The 17248-nt window shown below is 46.5% G+C and overlaps 5 non-coding genes and 2 pseudogenes across 5 annotated transcripts; 1 reads left to right on the top strand and 6 right to left on the bottom strand.

The window, feature by feature from the left end:
- Positions 1-381: 381 nt before the first annotated feature.
- LOC134992379 (U1 spliceosomal RNA) lies at positions 382-545 on the bottom strand. Its single transcript, XR_010196552.1, has one exon. It is a non-coding gene; the product is annotated as a U1 spliceosomal RNA (small nuclear RNA).
- A 692-nt stretch (positions 546-1237) lies between these two features.
- On the bottom strand, positions 1238-1379 carry LOC134992452 (U1 spliceosomal RNA; annotated as a pseudogene).
- A 152-nt stretch (positions 1380-1531) lies between these two features.
- Positions 1532-1695, bottom strand: LOC134991896 (U1 spliceosomal RNA). Its single transcript, XR_010196116.1, has one exon. It is a non-coding gene; the product is annotated as a U1 spliceosomal RNA (small nuclear RNA).
- Positions 1696-8442: 6747 nt separating this feature from the next.
- LOC134992082 (U5 spliceosomal RNA) lies at positions 8443-8558 on the bottom strand. The gene has a single exon (XR_010196276.1). It is a non-coding gene; the product is annotated as a U5 spliceosomal RNA (small nuclear RNA).
- A 286-nt stretch (positions 8559-8844) lies between these two features.
- LOC134992041 (U5 spliceosomal RNA) lies at positions 8845-8960 on the bottom strand. The gene has a single exon (XR_010196235.1). It is a non-coding gene; the product is annotated as a U5 spliceosomal RNA (small nuclear RNA).
- Positions 8961-9230: 270 nt separating this feature from the next.
- LOC134991988 (U5 spliceosomal RNA) lies at positions 9231-9346 on the bottom strand. Its single transcript, XR_010196187.1, has one exon. It is a non-coding gene; the product is annotated as a U5 spliceosomal RNA (small nuclear RNA).
- A 144-nt stretch (positions 9347-9490) lies between these two features.
- Positions 9491-9618, top strand: LOC134991959 (U1 spliceosomal RNA; annotated as a pseudogene).
- Positions 9619-17248: the final 7630 nt, after the last annotated feature.

Raw genomic sequence — 17248 nt, 5'->3', positions numbered from 1 at the left:
GAATAATGTTTTATGACTAGTTAACTACTACAACTCATGTTACCCCCGGATTAACCATGTTGATATTTTAAGTATTATAACCTTGGATAGCTTTTTCATTCAGAAATGTATCCATTCCTTTTTTAAATCCAATTACAGAGTCCACCATTACCACCTTCCCTGGCAGGGAATTCCACATCCTGATTGCCCTAACAGTGAAGATCATAGTATCTCACCTGGCAGGTAAGTAGGAGTTAAGCTAGAGCTGTGGAGGATTGCTGCTTGGGCACCCCCTGTCAAGTGAAGGAGATCCAACTGAGGCAGCACAAGGGAACTCTCGAAAGAAGAACAAGGCTAGAGGAAGATCTGAGACAAAGAAATCTGACTTTTACCAGAGCTGACCAGAGGAAAGCACAAACACAGTCCCCCACTACCACAAATAATGCAGTCGAGTTTCCCACATTTGGGGAAATCACAGGGGTCAGCATACCCAGAATGCAATGAATGAACCTCACCCTGGGAGAACAATCTTCATGACCATGGTATCTCCTATGCAAAATAAGTATGATTTGGGATAGGGCTGGGGAGGGCCGCTGCTCAGGCACATCTCTGTCAAGTAAAGGAGATTCAACTGAGGCAGCACAAGGGAACTCTCATCTGGGGACAACAACTGCAGGGAGAACACATATTTTCAGATGAACATGGGAGGGCAGAAGGCTGCCTAAAACTGAAGCACCCCCAAACAACAAACCAAATGCAACTACTAGTGCAAGCATTCCTGGGGGAAGGCCTGCAGCAGATGGATTTGCATATGGTGATGTCATCCAAGCAGTGGGTCAAAGTTGGCTTCAACCCTCGTCTGCATATGAAAAGAAAAAAGGGGTGTGCAGGGCATGGCGGCCTTTTGCGGCGCTTGGATGACCCCTAGTTCGCATTAAACACCTCTACCCTCCTTCGGTGTGGGGCTCATGTTGGCTATGCCCCAGCCCCTGAAGCATTTAAGCTGATTTCTTGCAGCAGCTGGGCACTGTAACAGCTCCAGAGCTGCTCTGTAAAGCAAGTAAAAGGGTGTGGGCCCTGCAGCACTACCTGTAGTTTGCATTGTGCGTTGGAAGGCACAAAGTAAGCAGACGGGAGAAGTCAGGATAGTGCACAAGGGTATAGAAGGGAGGGGCTCAAGAAAAAAGAAGTGGAAACAGACAGCAAACTAGGCTGGAGAGAGACCTGAGACAAAGAGATCTGAATTATATGAGAGCCGACCAGGGGAAACACAAATTATGCAGTCAAGTTTCCCACATTTGGGGAAATCGCAGGGGCAGCACACCCAGAGTGCAATGGGTGAGCCTTGCCCTGGGAGAAGCATCTTCATGATCATAGTATCTCACCTGGCAGGTAAGTAGGAGTTGGGCTAGAGCTGGGGAGGGTCGCTGCTCGGGCACCCCCCTGTCAAGTGAAGGAGATCCAACTGAGGCAGCACAAGGGAACTCTCGAAAGAAGAACAAGGCTAGAGGAAGATCTGAGACAAAGAAATCTGACTTTTACCAGAGCTGACCAGAGGAAAGCACAAACACAGTCCCCCACTACCACAAATAATGCAGTTGAGTTTCCCACATTTGGGGAAATCACAGGGGTCAGCATACCCAGAATGCAATGAATGAACCTAACCCTGGGAGAACAATCTTCATGACCATGGTATCTCCTATGCAAAATAAGTATGATTTGGGATAGGGCTGGGGAGGGCCGCTGCTCAGGCACATCTCTGTCAAGTAAAGGAGATTCAACTGAGGCAGCACAAGGGAACTCTCATCTGGGGACAACAACTGCAGGGAGAACACATATTTTCAGATGAACATGGGAGGGCAGAAGGCTGCCTAATACTGAAGCACCCCCAAAACAACAAACCAAATGCAACAACTAGTGCAAGCATTCCTGGGGGAAGGCCTGCCGCAGATGGATTTGCATATGGTGATGTCATCCAAGCAGTGGGTCAAAGTTGGTTCAAACACCTTTGCAAAGTTCTATAAGTTTGATACCCTGGCTGAGGAGGACCTCCTGTTTGCTCAATCGGTGCTGCAGAGTCATCCGCACTCTCCTGCCCGTTTGGGAGCTTTGGTATAATCCCCATGGTCCTTACGGAGTCCCCAGCATCCTCTAGGACGTAAGAGAAAATAAGATTTTAAACCTACCGGTAAATCTTTTTCTCGTAGTCCGTAGAGGATGCTGGGTGCCCGTCCCAAGTGCGGTCTACTTCTGCAAGACTTGTATATAGTTATTGCTTACATAAGGGTTATATGTTAGTTTTCATCGGTCTTGGACTGATGCTATGTTGTTTTCATACTGTTAACTGGGTAGTATATCACAAGTTATACGGTGTGATTGGTGTGGCTGGTATGAATCTTGACCTTGGATTAACAAAAATCCTTTCCTCGTACTGTCCGTCTCCTCTGGGCACAGTTTCTCTAACTGAGGTATGGAGGAGGGGCATAGAGGGAGGAGCCAGTGCACACCCAGATCAAAAGTCTTTCTTAAAGTGCCCATGTCTGCTGCGGAGCCCGTCTATCCCCCATGGTCCTTACGGAGTCCCCATCATCCTCTACGGACTACGAGAAAAAAAAATTACCGGTAGGTTTAAAATGTTATTTTTTTCTCTGCAACCCACTGCTAAATTGTGCTTCCTAGCTGTTTTTTATAAAATCACTTAATTAAATCTAACTCTGATTACGTCAGAGAAGGCCAGGTACCCTACACCATAAGAGGGGGTATGAAATTTTGACTTGTCTACTTAAAGATCACCAAAATCTGTTGACAAGGTCAATTACATCCCTGGGTGCGATTGAACCACCAACCTTTTGGTTAATAGCCCATGTAAGTGCAAGAAATCCTGAAGCACTCACTCATCATGGGAAAGTACCAATGTGTTTCTTACAAAAATTCTCCAGATTATTGATTTTTTAAAGTTTTTCTAGGAAACGTTCTAGATGAATGCTTATTAGCCTTTGTCAGTATTGACTTTTGCAAGGTGTCTCTGTGGCACAATCGGTTAGCATGTTTGGCTATTAACCAAAAGGTTGGTGGTTCAATCCCACCCATGGATGTAATTGACCTTGTAATCAGATTTTGGTGATCTTTAAGTAGACAAGTCAAAATTTCAAAAACCCCCCTTATGGTGTAGGGTACCTGGCCTTCTCTGATGTAATCAGAGTTAGATTTGATTAAGTGATTTTATAAAAAAACAGCTAGGAAGCACAATTTAGCAGTGGGTTGCAGAGAAAAAAAATTATGCTGGCAGAAAAGTCCAATTGAGTGATTAAACAGCTCTTCATTTTCTGATTTTATGTTTATGCTAACAAATTTGCTCTCTGAAAAGTGTCCACAAAGCCAAGTCTCTGATTAACACCTTTGTATGAATGGTTTTTCACCTATTACTGAATTAAACTTGCTTCATTGGAAAGGCATCAAAGATGCATCCTCATTTCAATGTATACTGAAATAATACAGGTTGACACCAGGAAACGTCACTGCATCATTGCTGCTTCCTCATGGGGAAGTCTGTTTAATGTGAAAACAAGGTGATATCTAATCAGCACACAGGTAAGGAATTAAGAAAATCTTTCTTTATGGGTGAAGATGTTTCTCACAAATTGTTGTCCCAATGCATCATTGAAATTCAAGATGGAAGATGATTTTCATATATCACTTGTACATTTTGCATTGCTCTTCTGGTGACAATGTAGTTTGTTTTTGTCAATTACCATTTCAGTAATAGGGTAAAGAAAATTAAGTGGATTTTTTAAAGAAAACAATGCTGTCAATATACTATTAAAACAAATTAAAATGATAAAAGTTATTGTACTTTAAGTAAAAATAAAAGAGCCAAAATATCAATCCCAGTTTTTGATTACTTTAATTATAAAAAAAAAAATGCACATAGCAGAGGATAGTTTCGATCAATCGACCTCTGGGTTATGGGCCCAGCATGCTTCCATTGCACTACTCTGCTGCTCATGGAAGTGTAAGAGATCCTGAAGACTAAATTGATTAAAGGCCTAAAAGTACTGGACTTTAAGGAAAGACTTACTAGGCTGAATATTTATACACTAGAAAAGAGGTGCCTAAGAGGAGATATTATTAATATCTTCAAATATGTAAAGATACATAACAAAGAGTTATCAGAGGAATTATTTATTAAAAGAACACGTGGTCACTCGCTGCGACTGGAGGAAAGTTCAGAACGCAATGGAGGAAAGGTTTCTTCACTGTTAGGGCAATCAGGATGTGGAATTCCCTGCCAGGGAAGGTGGTAATGGCGGACTCTGTAATTGGATTTAAAAAAGGAATGGATACATTTCTGAATGAAAAAGCTATCCAAGGTTATAATACTTAAAATATCAACATGGTTAATCCGGGGGTAACATGAGTTATAGTAGCTAACTAGTCATAAAACATTATTCAGCAAGTATGTAGAATCATCACAACTTAAAACAGGTTGAACACGATGGGCAATTTGCCTCTATTCAACCTCAAAAACTATGTTACTATATTACTATGTTATTGTAGTATACAGAACACCACAATGCAATGAGCAGTGATAGTGAGCACTGATGAGGATACTAGAACTGACACTGAGCAGCAAGATGCAGCACTGGACTATTAGTAATGTACTGTAGTATGCTGAGCACCACAATGCAGCACAAGACAATGAGCAGTGATACTGAGCACTGATGAGGATACTACTGAGAACTGACACTGAGCAGGAGAGACACACTACTAGTATTACTGAGCAGCAATAAGTAACCACTGATACTGAGCACTGATATTGAGATTTCCACTGAGAGAACATAGCCACGTCCTCTCCGCTCTCTCTTCAATGCACGAGTAAAAATGGCAGCAACGCGCAGCTCTTTATATGGAATCCGAATCTCGCGAGAATCCGACAGCGGGATGATGACATTTTCCCTTGTTCAGGTTTTCCGAGTCAGGCGGGAACAACCGAGCCTGCCTTGGACCAGTGTAAACCACGTGGAGTTCGTGGGGAATTCGGTTCTCGGAGAACCGAACCCGCTCCTCTCTACCTTATACCCATCAATTTTTTTATTTTCAATCTAAGCCCCTGCAGTTTTCTGTAAGCATCTGCTTCGCTATGATGATCAACAAGTCACAAGGGCAAACACTCAGGGTTTGAGGCGTAGATCTTAGGACCAGCTGCTACAAGCATGGCAGAGGTGTCACTATCACTGGTGACACCCAGAGAGGTGGCGAGGGAGATTGTAATGCAGTGCGCGCAGATAAGCAGCGCAATGGTAAAAAGGAGGCATGGTTTCATAGGTAGGGGCGTGGCCTGGTGGCCTGAATCTACATTTTGTTGCTCCGGGTGTCCCGGGGGTTGGGGGCTGCACCCGGGGACTAGTGTGTGAGCGGTGCTGGCTCCTGCACAGTGACAGGGCATGGCCACCCAGCATGACGCCTCCCTTCTTCACCATGCTGTAATTGCAGTCGCACTGCAGTTCAGCGTGATCATAAAAAATGGTGTAGGCTCCTGCTGGTGCAGACTGTATGTGCGCGCAGGAAGCCGCCACCATTTTTGTGATCACAGCGGCTGAATGTGATGTCATACAGCCGCTGTGACCACGCCCCCTGTGTCTCCTCCGTTGCAGACCCCATTTTGAAGCCTTGCCCCCGCACCGCTCCATCCCTGACTTGGAAATGGAGTGTTGCTGACCCACCTCTCCCCCCCTTCCCCGCCCCGATTGACAGGCAGAGGCGATCACATTCTCTGCGGGGTGCCGCAGAAAATGCAGGCACATGCGTATGCTCTTAGCAATTTTTGCAGTTGGACCGCTTATTGTGATTGCAATCCAACCTGAATCAGGCCCTATTACCTATCACAATGCGCTGCGGGCAGTACAAAATTGGGTTAATATAGGAGAAAAACCCCCAGACCTGTGCTCCTTAACTGTACCTGGTGGCTAGTGGAGCGGCTACCCAGTAATCAGTGTCCACCGCAGTGCGCACACGGCCCACCCCCTACGGCCTCGCTCCCCTTCATCAGCGGCCTCGTGATCCGGAAGGGTGGTGTGTGTGTGACTGACCTTAGGATGAAACCGGAGCCTCCGCTGCAGTGACCCAGCAACCAGGGCACGGGAGTATACAGCGCCGCTGGGAGTGATGAAGCTGCAGTAAAGATGTCTATTAGACCTAGCCTGCTGCAGCCCTTGTAGATTCTCATAAAACAAGTTCTTCTTTTCTTGTCAAAATTAATAGCTAAGAATAGGCTGCCTGAGGCAGGCCCCTGTTAATTGGCCTGCTACTGAAGGCACCAACTACAAACTGAGCTCCCTGTTCATGGAAGCGGGGTTATAGAGGAGAATGCACTGAGCTTCTTGGGAACAGTCAAAAGCTTTGAGCCGGTTGGTGCCTCAGATCAAGATCCTACTCTACACCCCAATGTGAATCCTTGTGGAGTCCAGTGTACCCCACAGAAGAAATTAATGTGTCACACCCATTGGCAGCAACCTTAGAATAGCTGCTGACGGGCACAATTGAGAAAGGAAGGGGGGGGGACATTTGAATCCAGCACATAGATGCAATTCAAATATGTAATTTGTACCTTCCTATTTTAAAATATAATGGATGAACCTCACCCTGTGAGAACAATCTTCATGATCAAGAGATCTCATATGCAAAATAAGGATGAGTTGGGATAGGGCTGGGGAGGGTGGCTGCTCGGGCAGCCCCTCCCCCGTCAAGTTAAGGAGATTCAACTGAGGAAGCACAAGGGAACTCTCGTCTGGGGACAACAACTGCAGGGAGACCACATCTTTTCAGATGAACATGGGAGGGCGGAAGGCTGCCTAATACTGAAGCACCATATGCAACAACTAGTACAAGCATTCCTGGGGGAAGGTCTGCAGCAGACGGATTTGCATACGGTGATGTTATCCAAGCAGTGGGCCAAAGTTGACTGGAACCCTCTTCTGCATATGAAAAGAGAAAAGGGGCATGCAGGGCATGGCGGCCTTTTGCAGTGCTTGGATGACCCCTAGTTCACATTAAACACCCCCACCCTCCTTTGGTGTGGGGCTCATGTTGGCCATGCCCCATCCCCTGAAGCATTCAAGCTGATTTCTTGCAGCAGCTGGGCACTGTAACAGCTCCAGAGCTGTTCTGTAAGGCAAGTAAAAGGGTGTGGGCCCTGCAGCACCACCTGTAGTTCGCATTGTGCGTTGGAAGGCACAAAGTAAGCAGACGGGAGGAGAAGTCAGGATAGTGCGCAAGGGCATTCTTTTCTCTTAGTCCGTAGAGGATGCTGGGGTCACATTAAGAACCATGGGGTATTGACGGGATCCGCAAGAGACATGGGCACTTTAAGACTTTCAAAGGGTGTGAACTGGCTCCTCCCTCTATGCCCCTCCTCCAGACTCCAGTTATAGGAACTGTGCCCAGGGAGACGGACATTTCGAGGAAAGGATTTATTGTTAAACTAAGGTGAGCATCTTACCAGCTCACACCTTAAGCATGCCGCAGAAAGTGGCATTCAACAGAACACAAGCCAATGGCATGAACAATTGCAGCAAAAAGCTGACCAGAACCATAACACAACATGTGTATAACCACAAGTAATAACTGCAGACACAGTATGGACTGGGACGGGTGCCCAGCATCCTCTACAGACTAAGAGAAAAGGATTTACCGGTAGGTATTAAAATCCTATTTTCTCATACGACCTAGAGGATGCTGGGGTCACATTAAGAACCATGGGGTTATACCAAAGCTCTTGAACGGGTGGGAGAGTGCGTACGACTCTGCAGCACCGAATGACCCAACTTAAGGTTATCATCAGCCAAGGTATCAAACTTGTAAAACTTAGCAAAAGTGTTTACTAAATAGCTGCTCGGCAAAGTTGCAATGCCGAGACTCCCCGACTAGCTGCCAAGGATGAACCCACCTTTCTAGTAGAATGGGTCTTCACCTACTTCAGTAACGGCAATCCTGCCGTGGAACGAGCATGCTGAATCTTACCACAGATCCAGCGCATAATGGTCTGCATGGAAGCAGGACACCAAATCCTGTTGGGAGCATACAGGACAAACAGAGCCTCTGTTTTCCTAATCTGAACCGTTCTGGTGACATACATTTTCAAAGTTCTGACCACAGCCAGAGACTTTGACTCAACGAAGGTGTCAGTGGCCAAAGGCACCATGTGGAAAGATGAACCACCTTCGGCAGAAATTGTTGACGTGTCCTCAATTCTGCTCTATCTTCATGAAAGATCAAATAAAGGCTCTTGTGATACTGTTTGGTTTGTACTGTTTTCCATGTGCTCCCAGATCTTTCAAGCAAGTAGCATGGTCAAGAAAGTTCTGTTTGAAAAGAAACAAACATTTACTGTCATTGTTATGCAAATAAACTTACATTAAAGCTAACAAGAAAGCACACTCGTTCTGTCTTTAAACTGATAAAAGAAACCTCAATAATATGGGGCATGCAAAAATTGAGATAAAACTCAGTTTTGCTCCTCTCCACGGAAATCTTTAATAAAAGGCGAAATATTTGTTAGTTCTGAAGAGAAACCAGAGCATGACCAAGATTCCACCTGTCGCCTGAGTGCCATGCCAGCAGTTCTCATTCAGATCAAAGTGAGCACCCAATTTGAATGAAAGAAAGCAGATTTCTCACCAGGCTTCCCCTTGCTATAAACATGGTTTGTACTCTTTTCCATGTGCTCCCAGATCTTTCAAGCAATTAGTATGGTCAAGAAAGTTCTGCTTGAAAAGAAACAGACATTTATAGTCATTGTTATGCAAATAAACTTACATTAAAGCTAACAAGAAAGCACACTCGTTCTGTCTTTAAACTGATAAAAGAAACCCCAATAATATGGGGCATGCAAAAATTGAGATAAAACTCAGTTTTGCTCCTCTCCACAGAAATCTTTAATAAAAGGCGAAAGATTTGTTCGTTCTGAAGAGAAACCAGAGCATGACCAAGATTCCACCTGTCGCCTAAATGCTGTGCCAGCAGTCCTCATTCAGATCAAAGTGAGCGCCCAACTTGAAAGAAAGCAGATTTCTCACCTGGCTTCTCCTTGCTATAAGCATGGTTTGTACTGCATTCCATGTGCTCCCAGATCTTTCAAGCAAGTAGCATGGTCAAGAAAGTTCTGTTTGAAAAGAAACAAACATTTACTGTCATTTCTATGCAAATGAACTTACATTAAAGCACACTCATTCTATCTTTAAACCGATAAAAGAAACCCCAAAAAGATGGGGCATGCAAAAATTGAGATAAAACTCGGTTTTGCTCCTCTCCACGGAAATCTTTAGTAAAAGGCGAAAGATTTGTTCGTTCTGAAGAGAAACCAGAGCATGACCAAGATTTTCATCTGAAAATATGTGTTCTCCCTGCAGTTGTTGTCCCCAGATGAGAGTTTCCTTGTGCTGCCTCAGTTGAATCTCCTTTACTTGACAGAGATGTGCCTGAGCAGCGGCCCTCCCCAGCCCTATCCCAAATCATACTTATTTTGCATAGGAGATACCATGGTCATGAAGATTGTTCTCCCAGGGTGAGGTTCATTCATTGCATTCTGGGTATGCTGACCCCTGTGATTTTCCCAAATGTGGGAAACTCGCTTTTATACCCTTGTGCACTATCCTGACTTCTCCTCCTGTCTGCTTACTTTGTGCCTTCCAATGCACAATGCAAACTACAGGTAGTGCTGCAGGGCCCACACCCTTTTACTTGCCTTACAGAGCAGCTCTGGAGCTGTTACAGTGCCAAGCTGCTGCAAGAAATCAGCTTGAATGCTTCAGGGGATGGGGCATGGCCAACATGAGCCCCACACCGAAGGAGGGTGGGGGTGTTTAATGCGAACTAAGGGTCATCCAAGCACCGCAAAAGGCCGCCATGCCCTGCATGCCCCTTTTCTCTTTTCATATGCAGAAGAGGGTTCCAGTCAACTTTGGCCCACTGCTTGGATAACATCACCGTATGCAAATCCGTCTGCTGCAGACCTTCCCCCAGGAATGCTTGTACTAGTTGTTGCATATGGTGCTTCAGTATTAGGCAGCCTTCCGCCCTCCCATGTTCATCTGAAAAGATGTGGTCTCCCTGCAGTTGTTGTCCCCAGACGAGAGTTCCCTTGTGCTTCCTCAGTTGAATCTCCTTAACTTGACGGGGGAGGGGCCGAGCAGCCACCCTCCCCAGCCCTATCTCAACTCATACTTATTGTGCATATGAGATCTCTTGATCATGAAGATTGTTCTCACAGGGTGAAGTTCATCCATTATATTTTAAAATAGGAAGGTACAAATTACATATTTGAATTGCATCTATGTGCTGGATTCAAATGTCCCCCCCCCTTCCTTTCTCAATTGTGCCCATCAGCAGCTATTCTAAGGTTGCTGCCAATGGGTGTGACACATTAATTTCTTCTGTGGGGTACACAGGACTCCACAAGGATTCACATTGGGGTGTAGAGTAGGATCTTGATCTGAGGCACCAACCGGCTCAAAGCTTTTGACTGTTCCCAAGATGCTCAGTGCATCCTCCTCTATAACCCCGCTTCCATGAACAGGGAGCTCAGTTTGTAGTTGGTGCCTTCAGTAGCAGGCCACTTAACAGGGGCCTGCCTCAGGCAGCCTATTCTTAGCTATTAATTTTGACAAGAAAAGAAGAACTTGTTTTATGAGAATCTACAAGGGCTGCAGCAGGCTAGGTCTAATAGACATCTTTACTGCAGCTTCATCACTCCCAGCGGCGCTGTATACTCCCGTGCCCTGGTTGCTGGGTCACTGCAGCGGAGGCTCCGGTTTCTTCCTAAGGTCAGTCACACACACACCGCCCTTCCGGATCACGAGGCCGCTGATGAAGGGGAGCGTGGCCGTAGGGGGTGGACCGTGTGCGCACTGGCATGGACACTGATTACTGGGCAGCCGCTCCACTAGCCACCAGGTACAGTTAAGGAGCACAGGTCTGGGGGTTTTTCTCCTATATTAAACCAATTTTGTACTGCCCGCAGCGCATTGTGATAGGTAATAGGGCCTGATTCAGGTTGGATTGCAATCACAATAAGTGATCCAACTGCAAAAATTGCTAAGAGCATACGCATGTGCCTGCATTTTCTGCGGCACCCCGCAGAGAATGCGATCGCCTCTGCCTGTCAATCGGGGCAGGGGGGGAGAGGGGGGTCAGCAACACTCCATTTCCAAGTCAGGGATGGAGCGGTGCGGGGGCAAGGCTTCAAAATGGGGTCTGCAATGGAGGAGACACAGGGGGCGTGGTCACAGCGGCTGTATGACATCACATTCAGCCGCTGTGATCACAAAAATGGTGGCGGCTTCCTGCGCGCACATACAGTCTGCACCAGCAGGAGGCTACACCATTTTTTATGATCACGCTGAACTGCAGTGCGACTGCTGGGTGGCCATAAGAGATCATGCCATCATGCTGGGTGGCCATAAGAGATGAGCGGGTTCGGTTCCTCGGAATCCGAACCCGCCCGAACTTCACCCTTTTTTGCACGGGTCCGAGCAGACTCGGATCCTCCCGCCTTGCTCGGTTAACCCGAGCGCGCCCGAACGTCATCATCCCGCTGTCGGATTCTCACGAGACTTGGATTCTATATAAGGAGCCGCGCGTCGCCGCCATTTTCACACATGCATTGAGATTGATAGGGAGAGGACGTGGCTGGCGTCCTCTCCGTTTAGATTAGAAGATAGAGACGAGTGACATTTGATTTACTACTAATTTGGGGAGCAGTTGAACTTGTCAGGAGTACTCAGTAGTGTAGAGTTTTGCTGATAGTGACCACCAGTTTTATTATTTATAATCCGTTCTCTGCCTGAAAAAAAACGATACACATACCATATCTGTGCTCAGCCTCAGTGTGCTGCATGATATATCATCTATGTATATCTGACTGTGCTGAGTGCTCACTGCTCACACAGCTTAATTGTGGGGGAGACTGGGGAGCAGTTATAGCAGGAGTACAGTGAACACTTTTGCTGCCAGTGTGACCACCAGTATATTGTCTGCCTGAAAAAGTTAAACACTCCTGTGGTGTTTTTTTTTTATTCTATAAACGCATTCTGCTTACAGTGTCCAGCAGGTCCGTCATACATATATTATATAAATATTTATCTGCAGTAGTGTTATATTTTTTTTTTCATCTTTATCATCTCTATATTAGCAGACGCAGTACGGTAGTCCACGGCTGTGGCTATCTCTGTGTCGTCAGTGCTCGTCCATAATTGTATACCTACCTACCTGTGGTGGGTTTTTTTTTTCTATCTTCTTCATACTAGTAGTTTAGGAGTCTACTGACAGTGTCCACCAGGTCCATCATTATATTATATACCTACAGTAGTAATATATTTATTATATTATCTATACTAGCAGACGCAGTACGGTAGTCCACGGCTGTGGCTATCTCTGTGTCGTCAGTGCTCGTCCATAATTGTATACCTACCTACCTGTGGTGGGTTTTTTTTTATCTTCTTCATACTAGTAGTTTAGCAGTCTGCTGACAGTGTCCACCAGGTCCGTCATTATATTATATACCTACAGTAGTAATATATTTATTATATTATCTATACTAGCAGACGCAGTACGGTAGTCCACGGCTGTACCTACCTCTGTGTCGTCAGTGCTCGTCCATAATTGTATACCTACCTGTGGTGGGGTTTTTTTTTCTATCTTCTTCATACTAGTAGTTTAGGAGTCTGCTGACAGTGTCCACCAGGTCCGTCATTATATTATATACCTACAGTAGTAATATATTTAGTATATTATCTATACTAGCAGACGCAGTGTCGTAGCTACCTCTGTGTAGCTACCTCTGTGTCGTCAGTCACTCGTCATCCATAAGTATACTAGTATCCATCCATCTCCATTGTTTACCTGAGGTGCCTTTTAGTTGTGCCTATTAAAATATGGAGAACAAAAATGTTGAGGTTCCAAAAATAGGGAAAGATCAAGATCCACTTCCACCTCGTGCTGAAGCTGCTGCCACTAGTCATGGCCGAGACGATGAAATTCCATCAACGTCGTCTGCCAAGGCCGATGCCCAATGTCATAGTACAGAGCATGTAAAATCCAAAACACAAAAGATCAGTAAAAAAAGGACTCAAAAATCTAAATAAAAATCGTCGGAGGAGAAGCGTAAACTTGCCAATATGCCATTTACCACACGGAGTGGCAAGGAACGGCTGAGGCCCTGGCCTATGTTCATGGCTAGTGGTTCAGCTTCACATGAGGATGGAAGCACTCAGCCTCTCGCTAGAAAAATGAAAAGACTTAAGCTGGCAAAAGCACAGCAAAGAACTGTGCGTTCTTCAAAATCACAAATCCACAAGGAGAGTCCAATTGTGTCGGTTGCGATGCCTGACCTTCCCAACACTGGACGTGAAGAGCATGCACCTTCCACCATTTGCATGCCCCCTGCAAGTGCTGGAAGGAGCACCCGCAGTCCAGTTCCTGATAGTCAGATTGAAGATGTCAGTGTTGAAGTACACCAGGATGAGGAGGATATGGGTGTTGCTGGCGCTGGGGAGGAAATTGACAAGGAGGATTCTGATGGTGAGGTGGTTTGTTTAAGTCAGGCACCCGGCGAGACACCTGTTGTCCGTGGGAGGAATATGGCCATTGACATGCCTGGTGAAAATACCAAAAAAATCAGCTCTTCGGTGTGGAAGTATTTCAACAGAAATGCGGACAACAGGTGTCAAGCCGTGTGTTGCCTTTGTCAAGCTGTAATAAGTAGGGGTAAGGACGTTAACCACCTCGGAACATCCTCCCTTATACGTCACCTGCAGCGCATTCATCATAAGTCAGTGACAAGTTCAAAAACTTTGGGCGACAGCGGAAGCAGTCCACTGACCAGTAAATCCCTTCCTCTTGTAACCAAGCTCACGCAAACCACCCCACCAACTCCCTCAGTGTCAATTTCCTCCTTCCCCAGGAATGCCAATAGTCCTGCAGGCCATGTCACTGGCAATTCTGACGAGTTCTCTCCTGCCTGGGATTCCTCCGATGCATCCTTGAGTGTAACGCCTACTGCTGCTGGCGCTGCTGTTGTTGCTGCTGGGAGTCGATGGTCATCCCAGAGGGGAAGTCGTAAGACCACTTTTACTACTTCCACCAAGCAATTGACTGTCCAACAGTCCTTTGCAAGGAAGATGAAATATCACAGCAGTCATCCTGCTGCAAAGCGGATAACTGAGGCCTTGGCATCCTGGGCAGTGAGAAACGTGGTTCCGGTATCCATCATTACTTCAGAGCCAACTATAGACTTGATTGAGGTACTGTGTCCCCGGTACCAAATACCATCTAGGTTCCATTTCTCTAGGCAGGCGATACCGAAAATGTACACAGACCTCAGAAAAAGACTCACCAGTGTCCTAAAAAATGCAGTTGTACCCAATGTCCACTTAACCACGGACATGTGGACAAGTGGAGCAGGGCAGACTCAGGACTATATGACTGTGACAGCCCACTGGGTAGATGTATTGACTCCCGCCGCAAGAACAACAGCGGCGGCACCAGTAGCAGCATCTCGCAAACGCCAACTCTTTCCTAGGCAGGCTACGCTTTGTATCACCGCTTTCCAGAATACGCACACAGCTGAAAACCTCTTACGGCAACTAAGGAAGATCATCACAGAATGGCTTACCCCAATTGGACTCTCCTGTGGATTTGTGGCATCGGACAACGCCAGCAATATTGTGCGTGCATTATATCTGGGCAAATTCCAGCACATCCCATGTTTTGCACATACCTTGAATTTGGTGGTGCAGAATTATTTAAAAAACGACAGGGGCGTGCAAGAGATGCTGTCGGTGGCCACAAGAATTGCGGGACACTTTCGGCGTACAGGCACCACGTACAGAAGACTGGAGCAACACCAAAAACGCCTGAACCTGCCCTGCCATCATCTGAAGCAAGAAGTGGTAACGAGGTGGAATTCAACCCTCTATATGCTTCAGAGGATGGAGGAGCAGCAAAAGGCCATTCAAGCCTATACATCTGACCACGATATAGGAGGTGGAATGCACCTGTCTCAAGCGCAGTGGAGAATGATTTCAACGTTGTGCAAGGTTCTGCAACCTTTTGAACTTGCCACACGTGAAGTCAGTTCAGACACTGCCAGCCTGAGTCAGGTCATTCCCGTCATCAGGCTTTTGCAGAAGAAGCTGGAGACATTGAAGGAGGAGCTAAGACAGAGCGATTCCGCTAGGCATGTGGGACTTGTGGATGGAGCCCTTCATTCGCTTAACCAGGATTCACGGGTGGTCAATCTGTTGAAATCAGAGCACTACATTTTGGCCACCGTGCTCGATCCTAGATTTAAAACCTACGTTGTATCTCTCTTTCCGGCAGACACAAGTCTGCAGGGGTTCAAAGACCTGCTGGTGAGAAAATTATCAAGTCAAGCGGAACTTGATCGGTCAACAGCTCCTCCTTCACATTCTCCCGCAATTGGGGGTGCGAGGAAAAGGCTCAGAATTCCGAGCCCACCCGCTGGCGGTGATGCAGGGCAGTCTGGAGCGACTGCTGATGCTGACATCTGGTCCGGACTGAAGGACCTGCCAACGATTACGGACATGTCGTCTACTGTCACTGCATATGATTCTCTCACCATTGAAAGAATGGTGGAGGATTATATGAGTGACCGCATCCAAGTAGGCACGTCAGACAGTCCGTACGTATACTGGCAGGAAAAAGAGGCAATTTGGAGGCCCTTGCACAAACTGGCTTTATTCTACCTAAGTTGCCCTCCCACAAGTGTGTACTCCGAAAGAGTGTTTAGTGCCGCCGCTCACCTTGTCAGCAATCGGCGTACGAGGTTACTTCCAGAAAATGTGGAGAAGATGATGTTCATTAAAATGAATTATAATCAATTTCTCCGTGGAGACATTGACCAGCAGCAATTGCCTCCACAAAGTACACAGGGAGCTGAGATGGTGGATTCCAGTGGGGACGAATTGATAATCTGTGAGGAGGGGGATGTACACGGTGATGAATCGAAGGATGATGATGAGGTGGACATCTTGCCTCTATAGAGCCAGTTTGTGCAAGGAGAGATTAATTGCTTCTTTTTTGGTGGGGGTCCAAACCAACCCGTCATTTCAGTCACAGTCGTGTGGCAGACCCTGTCACTGAAATGATGGGTTGGTTAAAGTGTGCATGTCCTGTTTATACAACATAAGGGTGGGTGGGAGGGCCCAAGGCAATTCCACCTTGCACCTCTTTTTTCTTTTCTTTTTCTTTGCGTCATGTGCTGTTTGGGGAGTGTTTTTTGGAAGGGCCATCCTGCGTGACACTGCAGTGCCACTCCTAGATGGGCCAGGTGTTTGTGTCGGCCACTTGGGTCGCTGAGCTTAGTCACACAGCTACCTCATTGCGCCTCTTTTTTTCTTTGCGTCATGTGCTGTTTGGGGAGTGTTTTTTGGAAGGGCAATCCTGCGTGACACTGCAGTGACACTCCTAGATGGGCCAGGTGTTTGTGTCGTCCACTTGGGTCGCTGAGCTTAGTCACACAGCTACCTCATTGCGCCTCTTTTTTTCTTTGCGTCATGTGCTGTTTGGGGAGTGTTTTTTGGAAGGGCCATCCTGCGTGACACTGCAGTGCCACTCCTAGATGGGCCAGGTGTTTGTGTCGGCCACTTGGGTCGCTGAGCTTAGTCACACAGCTACCTCATTGCGCCTCTTTTTTTCTTTGCGTCATGTGCTGTTTGGGGAGTGTTTTTGGAAGGGCCATCCTGCGTGACACTGCAGTGCCACTCCTAGATGGGCCAGGTGTTTGTGTCGGCCACTTGGGTCGCTGAGCTTAGTCACACAGCTACCTCATTGCGCCTCTTTTTTTCTTTGCGTCATGTGCTGTTTGGGGAGTGTTTTTTGGAAGGGCCATCCTGCGTGACACTGCAGTGCCACTCCTAGATGGGCCAGGTGTTTGTGTCGGCCACTTGGGTCGCTGAGCTTAGTCACACAGCTACCTCATTGCGCCTCTTTTTTTCTTTGCCTCATGTGCTGTTTGGGGAGTGTTTTTTGGAAGGGCCATCATGCGTGACACTGCAGTGCCACTCCTAGATGGGCCAGGTGTTTGTGTCGGCCACTTGGGTCACTGAGCTTAGTCATCCAGCGACCTCGGTGCAAATTTTAGGACTAAAAATAATATTGTGAGGTGTGAGGTGTTAAGAATAGACTGAAAATGAGTGGAAATTATGGTTATTGAGGTTAATAATACTTTGGGATCAAAATGACTCCCAAATTC

This window comes from Pseudophryne corroboree, unplaced genomic scaffold, assembly GCF_028390025.1.
Source record: "Pseudophryne corroboree isolate aPseCor3 unplaced genomic scaffold, aPseCor3.hap2 scaffold_121, whole genome shotgun sequence".
NCBI classification, from domain to species: domain Eukaryota; kingdom Metazoa; phylum Chordata; class Amphibia; order Anura; family Myobatrachidae; genus Pseudophryne; species Pseudophryne corroboree.
This window is presented reverse-complemented; position numbering and strand designations above follow the sequence as displayed.